The sequence below is a fragment of the Oncorhynchus clarkii genome, chromosome 13 (genome assembly GCF_045791955.1).
Source record: "Oncorhynchus clarkii lewisi isolate Uvic-CL-2024 chromosome 13, UVic_Ocla_1.0, whole genome shotgun sequence".
Lineage (NCBI taxonomy): Eukaryota > Metazoa > Chordata > Actinopteri > Salmoniformes > Salmonidae > Oncorhynchus > Oncorhynchus clarkii.
This window is the reverse complement of record NC_092159.1, coordinates 33,422,342-33,432,566: the sequence shown is the minus strand read 5'-3', so window position 1 is coordinate 33,432,566 and position 10,225 is coordinate 33,422,342.

Sequence of the window (10,225 nt, the reverse complement as noted above, 5' to 3'; positions counted from 1 at the left end):
TGGCACTGAAACCACCAGCAACCTACCCTAGTAACCAGCATGCAGAAACCCCTCCTTCCCCATGACAACCCCATCACCACCTGCATTCTGAAGCTCACCCCAGTTCCCTCCTACCTCCCACTAAATTAGATTTAAAAAATAAATAAAAAATATTTTTTTAAAACACGTTATGGAACAGGGGACTGTGAAGCAACACAGACATTTGCACAGACACATGCATGCATACACACACACACACACACACACACACACACACACACACACACACACACACACACACACACAAACATACACATGGATTTAGTACTGTAGATATGTAGAAGTGGTGGAGTAGGGGCCTGAGGGCACACAGTGTGTTGTGAAATCTGTGAATGTATTGTAATGTTTTAAAAATTGCATAAACTGCCTTAATTTTGCTGGACCCCAGGAAGAGTAGGGGATCAATAATAAATACAAATACCCCACGCCCATTCCCTCCCCCCTCCCGCTCTACACCTTTGTCAGATCCCTCCCCCCACCCTGTCCGCTCCCCTCCCTCCACCCCCTTGGACACTATCCTCCAGGATAGCCAATAACACAGACCCTCTACAGTTTAACCCTGCTCCGGTCGCACTGCCTCCCGTGACGCCCACCATCGCTTCTCCTGCCTCACCTCCCAGGGCTCCTCCATTACCAACTTCCTAGCCCAGCAGCAGAGGAGAGCACATCCGTGCTCCAGGATTTCCTGAGGAGACCGGGGGAGCAGGTGTGTCGTGGCTGGGCAGCGGCCCAGTAGTGGTGGCACTTGTCCCGAAAGTTGGGCACTAATGTGGTTTTCCAACAGCAAGGCTCAGATCACCATGGCAGTGCCATTGTTTATAAAAAATATATATATTTATATACTAAACAAAAATATAAACTATTTTACTGAGTTACAGTTCATATAATGAAATCAGTCAATTGAAATAAATAATGCCCTAATCTATGGATTTCACATGACTGGGAATACAGATATGCATCTTTTGGTCACAGATATCTTAAGAAAATATAGGGGTGTGTTTTTTGAAAACCAGTCAGTATCTGGTGTAACCACCATTTGCCTCATGCAGCGTGACAGTTGATCCGGCTGTTGATTGTTGTCCCAATGGCTGTGCAAAGTTGCTGGATATTGGAGCGAACTGGAACACGCTGTCGATCCAGAGCATCCCAAATATGCTCAATGGTTGACATGTCTGGTGAGTATGCAGGCCGTGGAAGAACTGGGACATTTTCAAATTCCAGGAATTGTGTACTGTACTGTACTGTACTATAATGACGCCTCTTGCACTGATATGCTGTGCCACTCTGGAGCCCAAAGTCCACCTGTGTAATAATCATGCTGTTTAATCAGCTTCTTGATATGCCACACCTGTCAGGTGGATGGATTATCTTGGCAAAGGACAAATGCTCACTAACAGGGATGTAAGCAAATTTGTGAACAAAATTTGAGAGTTAAGCCTTTTGTGCATATGGAACATTTCTGGGATTTCTGCTCACGAAACATGGAGCCAACACTTTATATGTTGCGTTTATATTTTTGTTCAGTATATTATCACACACTCACAAACTGAAATCATATGTGTGTAGGTCTACATTGTACAATCAATCAGTGACAGAGAGCCTCAAATATCACATTCATGTCTTTGGTCTCAAAGACATGATCAAACAAAAACAACTTAATGATTGATTGAAAATAGATCCTCCCACAATGCAGGCGATGGCTTTAGGATGAAGTTGGTCAAATGCAACTGCAGAAACTTGCAGTCAAAAATGCATGACCTTAGATCACATTTTGTAAAGTTCATGCAGGCGACATGTCTGTCATGGCAAGTCTGGTTTGTACCCGAAGTCTGTTTTTTACCCCATAATGCAACACACTTTGAACGGTGATGACCAACGATGGTCACCGACTTCACAAAAATGATCTGCTCAAACTCGCACACTGACTGTACAGTTTAGGCCATTCAATAAAAAAGTATTGTTAATGAAAAGAAGCAATGGACACGGAAAGAGACTGATCGAAAACACAAGGAGGACATAGGAGGGGGTAGATGCAGGAGCATCATGGGACGTCAGAGGGCATTTGTAAGGGCCTTACTGGGAGCTTTTTCTCTCTCTCCTAAAGCATGGACAGCACTGGGATTGGAAGACAGAGGAGAAGGGGAGTCCAGTGGAAGCAGAGTCACTGCCAACAACAAGCTGTTCTTGACATAATATGGACCGGGTCTTTTACCAAATAGGTCAGTCTTCTGTATACCACCCCTACCTTGTCATAACACAACTCTTTGGCTCAAACACATTAAGGAAATACATTCCTGAAAGGAACTTTTAACAAGGCACACCTGTTAATTGAAATGCACTCTAGGTGACTACCTCATGAAGCTGGTTGAGAGAATGCCAAGAGTGTGAAAAGCTGTCATCAAGGCAAATGGTGGCTTCTTTGAAGGAATCTAAAATATATTTTGATTTGTTTAACACTTGTTTTGGTTACTACATGATTCCATATGTGTTATCTCATAGTTTTGATGTCTTCACTATTATTCTACAATGTAGAAAATAGTAAAAATAAAGAAAACCCTTGAATGAATAGGTGTGTCCAAACTTTTGACTGGTACTATATATATATCCATTGATTCTTGAAAAATAACACTTGTAAATGTCTCATGAGCTTAGTTCAAATGTACACTACCGTTCAAAAGTTTGAGGTCATTTAGAAATGTCCTTGTTTTTGAAAGAAAAGCACATTTTTTGTCCATTAAAATAACATCAAATTGATCAGAAATGCAGTGTAGACATTGTTAATGTTGTAAATGACTATTGTAGCTGGAAACGGCTGATTTTTAATGGAATATCTACATAGGCGTAAAGAGGCCCGTTATCAGCAACCATCACTCCTGTGTTCCAATGGCACGTTGTTAGCTAATCCAAGTTTATAATTTTAAACAAAGACTTTTATTTTGAAACTTGTCAGTCTATGCTTGTTCTCAGAAATGAAGGCTATTCCATGTGAGAAATTGCCAATAAACTGACGCTAATACCAAATTCAAATTAAAAATACTATAAATATTTAACTTTCATGAAATCACAAGTGCAATACATCAAAATAAAGCTTAACTTGTTGTTAATCCAGCCACCGTGTCAGATTTCAAAAAGGCTTTACGGCGAAAGCAAACCATGCTATTATCTGAGGACAGCGCTCAGCACACAAAACATTACAAACAGTTAGCAGCCAAGTAGATTAGTCACAAAAGTCAGAAATAGCAATACAATTAATCACTTACCTTTGATGATCTTCATATGGTTACACTCACAAGACTCTCAGTTACACAATAAATGTTTGTTTTGTTCAATAAAGTCCCTCTTTATATCCATAAACCTCCATTTTGTTGGCGCGTTTTGTTCAGCAATCCAATGGCTCAAATGTGGTCTCAAGAGGCAGATGAAAATTCCAAATAGTATCTGTAAAGTTTGTAGAAACATGTGAAACAATGTTTATAATCAATCCTCAGGTTGTTTTTAGCCTAAGTAATCGATAATATTTCAATTGGACAATAGCGTTGTCAATATAAAAGAAAAACAACGAAAGGCGCGCTATCGGGATTGGGGACTTTCCACTGGCCTCTCATTGAAACTGCTCATTCTCCCTAATTTTTCAGAATAAAGGCCTGAAACAATGTCTAAAGACTGTTCACAGCTAGTGGAAGCCATAGGGAACATAATTTGGGTCATATCCCTTTAAATGGTGGATAGGCTTTCAATGGAAAAACACCCATTTCAAAATAATAGCACTTCCTGGATGGATTTTCCTCAGGTTTTTGCCTGCCATTTCAGTTCTGTTATACTCACAGACATTATTTTAACAGTTTTGGAAACTTTAGAGTGTTTTCTATCCAAATCAATTATATGCATATCCTAGCTTCTGGTCCTGAGTAGCAGGCAGTTTACTTTGGGCACGCTTTTCATCCAAAATTCCAAATGCTGCCCCCATCCCAAAAAAGTTCATCATTGTTTCATTATTTCTTACCACAATCGGGTAGAGCTTGGCGATATGGCCAAAATATTATATAATGGTATTTAAAAAAATAATTGGAACGGTATGACAGTATTTGACGGTATTTTTAGTTTTTGAATAATAAAAGTTCTACATTTGCTTTATGAGTAGTGAGTGATCCTAGGGTGGCAACACATACATTCTAAGAGATTTTAATTAGTATTTTTCCATTCTGATTGTTTTATACTGTTCAATTCAAATTCAACCAAAATAAGTTTCAGCACTTTAATTATTTTTGCATTTCCTGCACTCAATTGCAGTGGTGGGAAAAGTACCCAATTGTCATACTTGAGTAAAAGTAAAGATATGTTAATAGAAAATGACTCAAGTAAAAGTGAAAGTAACCCAGTAAAATACTATTTGAGTAAAAGTCTAAAAGTATTTAGTTTTAAATATACTTAAGTATCAAAAGTAAATGTAATTGATCAAATGTACATAAATATAAAAAGTAAAAGTATAAATAATTCCTTTTATTAAGCAAACCAGATGGCACCACTTTATTTAAAAAAATGTTTTTACGAATAGCCAGGGGCACACTCCAACACTCAAACATAATTTACAAACAAAGCATTTGTGTTGAGTGAGTCTTCCACATCAAAGGCAGTAGATGACCAGGAATGTTATCTTGTGTGTGAAGTGTGTGAATTGGACCATTTTCCTGTCCTGCCAAACATTCCACATGTAACAAGTACTTTTAGGTGAAGTAAAAAAGTACAGTATTTTCTTTAGGAATGTAGTGATGTAAAAGTTGTCCCAAAAATATAGTAAAGTACAGATACCAAAAAAACAACTTAAGTAGTACTTGAAAGTATTTTTACTTAAGTACTTTACACCACTGCTCAATTGAGATAATCCACGTAGGGCTGCACAATATGGGCAATTAATCTAGGACTTAATTTTAACCAAATGTTGCAGTTGCGATTTGACTTGCGAATTAGAGCAAAACTGTTGGAATCATGGAAATAGAATGACTATTCTAATTATTTAGTTAGAATATAATAGTGGGCACTTTGAATACAGTGTTGTTTGAGATGACAACAAATTAAAATGCCAGGGAGGAGTTATTGTGACAAGGTAGGAACTAAAGTGTTGATAAGTGTTTCCTATGGGACCCTATAAGCTTTGGCTACATTGCATATTTTCTCTTAGGTACTTCATGTAGCTAACACATTCTTCCTTTGCATATTCCTCTTTGATTTAGAAGATACTGTTGCACAAACAACATGCTGATTTAGGTCTACACCATCACTGGTATTATCGGGCTGTATTAGCTAGCTACGTTTGCTCTTACTCAGTAAATTTATTAGCTAGCTAGCTATTTGCATTTGCGGCTAACAGTTAGTGTTTCACAAGATTTAGGGCAACTTGCTAAGAAAAGACAAACTAGCTGTTTGCTGATGTAAGAAACACAAACTAATAGTGTCATTACAGAACTCTAGTGGATTCATATTAAGAAGAAAGGTGAAAACAACATTGTTGTCATCAACATTGTTGCATGTGCTGTATTGACCATGCAGACTGATCGCAAGTGGCTCATGCTTGGGGAACATCAAATACTTGAGTGACAGGGGGCGTGGCTAGGTCTGTGTGGAAAGTGGCACGGAGAGAAAGAGCGGAGAGAGATGACTCAAGTAGCGAAATAAACTATAAAAATTGACATTACACATGGCGTATCACATTTAACAAACCAAACATTCAAAAACCGGTATAGAAGGTAAAGTAAAATCCCAAACCGGTCCCTGCATCAATACATGTAATGTCAATATATCATAAAATACGGTATACTGCCCAGCCCTACAATCGTGTTGCATTGACCTATGTTTTCAGTAACTGTTTCTGGGGCCTCCACCTAGTCAAAATACAAAACTCAGTTGTTTAACTTGCTCATCAGCTCAGTGTTCCACATAATGTAAACAGGTTAAGGGTTTAGATGACCTTACCCTCAACTTGTTAAAAGAAAACAACCTTCAATCAATACTCATCATCCGTATCTACAGGGGGAAATGTAAGCTCCTCCTGAGTTGGCATCTAACTGTTTCACCATCGGGAGGAGTAGAAAACATGATAGCTGCTGAAATCTTTTCAGCCAGAGAGGCACAGATCGCCTTACAACATGTAAATAACATTTCAAAGGGAAGAGAGTGAGAACACGTTATAACAGTTTCACACTAATCTTGCTAAGAATGAGATTGGGGCAGGTTAGTCCAAGCTACAATCTAGTGTCTCTCCTCACATTTTTAGGGCACAGCTCTGCCTCTAGAAGCCTTGACTTTCCATATCATAATTATAATTATTGATATATTACCCAACCCAAATTTAGAATGACAGTTCTTAGTGCTTCACATTGGTTCAATCACTTTAATTAAAGACCCTCACTTTTCTCATCCCTTGTGGTAAGGACATATTGGTATCTCAATGCATTCTTAGTCTAAATTACTATACATTTTACAGTGTGCAGACCTCCACAATCAACCTGATACCCCAAATAATCAATTTTGGATAAGCTTAAATCAATTATGGGCACGGTTGACCACCCCCTTCACTGCACTCATTCTTCTTTTCCTGGCATTTCATGTTCTTCTTCAGATAGTGTTTCAGTTTGTCCTTTTAATGGCAGATGTTTAAAGTGAATGGCCCTTGATAATGTCTCTCATCTGTCCTTTACATACAACGACACACATGGAGTAAAACAAACATACAGTCAATAAATAATACAGTATAAACAAGTCTATATACGATGTGAGCAAATGAGGTGAGATAAGGGAGGTAAAGGCAAAAAAAGACCATGGTGGCAAAGTAAATACAATATAGCAACTAAAACACTGGAATGGTAGATTTGCAGTGGAAGAATGTGCAAAGTAGAAATACAAATAATGGGGTGCAAAGGAGAAAAATAAATAAATTATAAAATAAATACAGTAGGGAAAGAGGTAGTTGTTTGGGATAAATTATAGGTGGGCTATGTACAGGTGCAGTAATCTGTGAGCTGCTCTGACAGTTGGTGCTTAAAGCTAGAGGGAGATAAGTGTTTCCAGTTTCAGAGATTTTTGTAGATCGTTCCAGTCATTGGCAGCAGAGAACTGTAAGGAGAGGCGGCCAAAGAAAGAATTGGTTTTGGGGGTGACCAGAGAGATATACCTGCTGGAGCGCGTGCTACAGGTGGGTGATGCTATGGTTACCAGCGAGCTGAGATAAGGGGGGACTTTACCTAGCAGGGTCTTGTAGATGACATGGAGCCAGTGGGTTTGGCAACGAGTAGAAAGCGAGGGCCAGCCCACGAGAGCGTACAGGTCGCAATGGTGGGTAGTATATGGGGCTTTGGTGACAAAATGGATTGCACTGTGATAGACTGCATTCAATTTGTTGAGTAGGGTATTAGAGGCTATTTTGTAAATGACATCGCCGAAGTCGAGGATTGGTAGGATGGTCAGTTTTACAAGGGTGTGTTTGGCAGCATGAGTGAAGGATGCTTTGTTGCGAAATAGGAAGCCAATTCTAGATTTAACTTTGGATTGGAGATGTTTGATGTGGGTCTGGAAGGAGAGTTTACAGTCTAACCAGACACCTAGGTATTGTTGTCCATGTATTCTAAGTCAGAGCCGTCCAGAGTAGTGATGTTGGACAGGCGGGCAGGTGCAGGCAGCGATCGGTTGAAGAGCATGCATTTAGTTTTACTTGTATTTAAGAGCAATTGGAGGCCACGGAAGGAGAGTTGTATGGCATTGAAGCTTGCCTGGAGGGTTGTTAACACAGTGTCCAAAGAAGAGCATGAGAGAAGTTTGGACTGGATCTCTCTCCATGCTCACTCCACATGCATCTCATGTCGCACTCCTGAGAGAAAAAGCATGAGAGAACAGGCAGTTGATAGCTTCGACTGCTGTGTACAGGTTGCTGGTTCGGACTCAGGTTTCACTGTAGAAGTGGTGAAGGACCATACTGAACGTTATTCTCTGCATCTTCAGCCAGTTAGAGGGGGTGATAAGGTTCACACTGTTCATCGGCCGAATTACCTTCCATGCATCTAAATACCAGCTTCAACAGGCCAGAACAACAGTTCAGTTTAGAATAACAACACACAGTTGAAACCATCCCCCCCAAAGTTGGCTTATACTCCCCTATCATCTTGGCGATCTCACTGTGGCGTTACAGGTCAGGCAGTCAGAGGGCTAATCCTTAGGGAGAAATCCCAATCTGGTGAGATTTGTTATTGAAGCAGGACAAAAACAAAGAAACAAAACAAAACAGCAATACTATCACCTAAAGTGGGAAAAACTTCAATTAATTTGAAGTAACTGTCATCCATTACCTAAATAAATTTTTTCCTTTTACAGGCAGGCATGTGAAGAAAATGAATTTTGCATATTTTCCAAAGGGCCCCAGGGGGCAGGTAATTCCCCCTTTGGACACACATGAAGTGAAAAGTCAGGTCAGAGGTCAGTCAGCCCTATTAAGTGAGTGTTTGTTTTCCTGTACCTCAGACATTATTTAAAGATATTTCAAACATGTTGTGTATCAGGTTTCCATTGTGTTTTTCCAGTACATATCTTCTAATCAAGAGAATGTACATGTGTGAAACCAAAACTCTGAAAATAGAAACTTTAATTTGTGTATATCATCACTTGAAACCTGTAGGTATATACAGACCTGGCCAGGGACAGGTTGAAAATGTCAGTGAAGACACTTGGCAGTTGGTCAGCACACGTCCTGGTAATCCATCTGTCCCAGTGGCCTTGTGAATGTTGGCTTGTTTAACTGTCTTACTCACATCGGCTACGACGAGCGTGATCACACAGTCGTCCGGAACAGCTGGTGCTCTCATGCATGCTTCAATGTTGCTTGCCTCGAAGCGCGCATAGAAGTCTTTGAGCTTGTCCGGTAGACTTGTGTCACTGGGGAGCTCGCTGCTGGGCTTCTCTTTGTAGTCCATAATAGAAGCCCTGCCATATCCAACGAGCATCAGAGACGGTGTAGTAGGATTCAATCTTAGTCCTGTATTTATGCTTTGCCTGTTTGGTGGTTCGTTTGAGGGAAATAGCGGGATTTCTTATAAGCGTCCGGGTTGGAATCCCGCTCCTTGAAATCGGCAGCTCTACCCTTTAGCTCTGGGAGTTCCCTGTAATCCATGGCTTCTGGTTGGGATATGTACGTATGGTCACTGTGGGGACCATGTCGTCGATGCACTTATTGATAATGATGGTGACTGATGTGGTATACTCCATCAGATGATTCCCGGAACATATTCCAAGTCTGTGCTAGCAAAACAATCCTGTAGCTTAGCATCTGTGTCATCTGACCACTTCCGTATTGAGCGAGTCACAGGTACTTCCTGCTTTAGGTTTTGCTTGTAAGCAGGAATCAGGACGATAGATTTATGGTCAAATTTGCCAAATGGAGGGCGAGGGAGAGCTTTGTACGTGTGTGGTGTGTGTGTACGTGTGTGGAGTAAAGGTGGTCTAGAGTTTTTTCCCTCTTGTTGCACATGTAACATGTTGGTAGAAATTTGGTAAAACGGATGTAAGTTTCCCTGCATTAATCCCCGGCCGCTAGGTGTGCCGCATCTGGATTAGCATTTTATTGTTTGCTTATGGCTTCATGCAGCTCGTTGACTGCGGTTTTAGTGCCAGCATCGGTTTGTGGTGGTATTTAGACAGCTACGAAAATAGAGATGCAAACTCTCTTGGTAAATAGTGTGGTCTACTGCTTATCATGACATACTCTACCTCGAGACTTCCTTAAAATTAGATTTTGCGCACCAGCTGTTATTGACAAATAGACACAGACCACCCTTGTCTTACCGGAGGCAGCTGTTCTGTCTTGCCGATGCACGGAAAGACCAGCCAACTGTATATTATCCAAGTCGTTGTTCAGCAACAACTCGGTGAAACATAAGATATTATATAGTTACAGTTTGAGTAAGTAACTTGATTTGATGGATGGTTATAGTGGATGGTTGAATAAATTAAGATTGAATACATAGATGGCTCAATTAAAGCAAGAATCCTTATTATATTAGAGGTCGACCGATTAATCGGAATGGCCAATTAATCAGGGCCAATTTCAAGTTTTCATAACAATCGGAAATCGTTATTTTTAGGCGCCAATTTTTTTATACCTTTATTTAACTAGGCAAATCAGTTAAGAACACATTCGTATTTT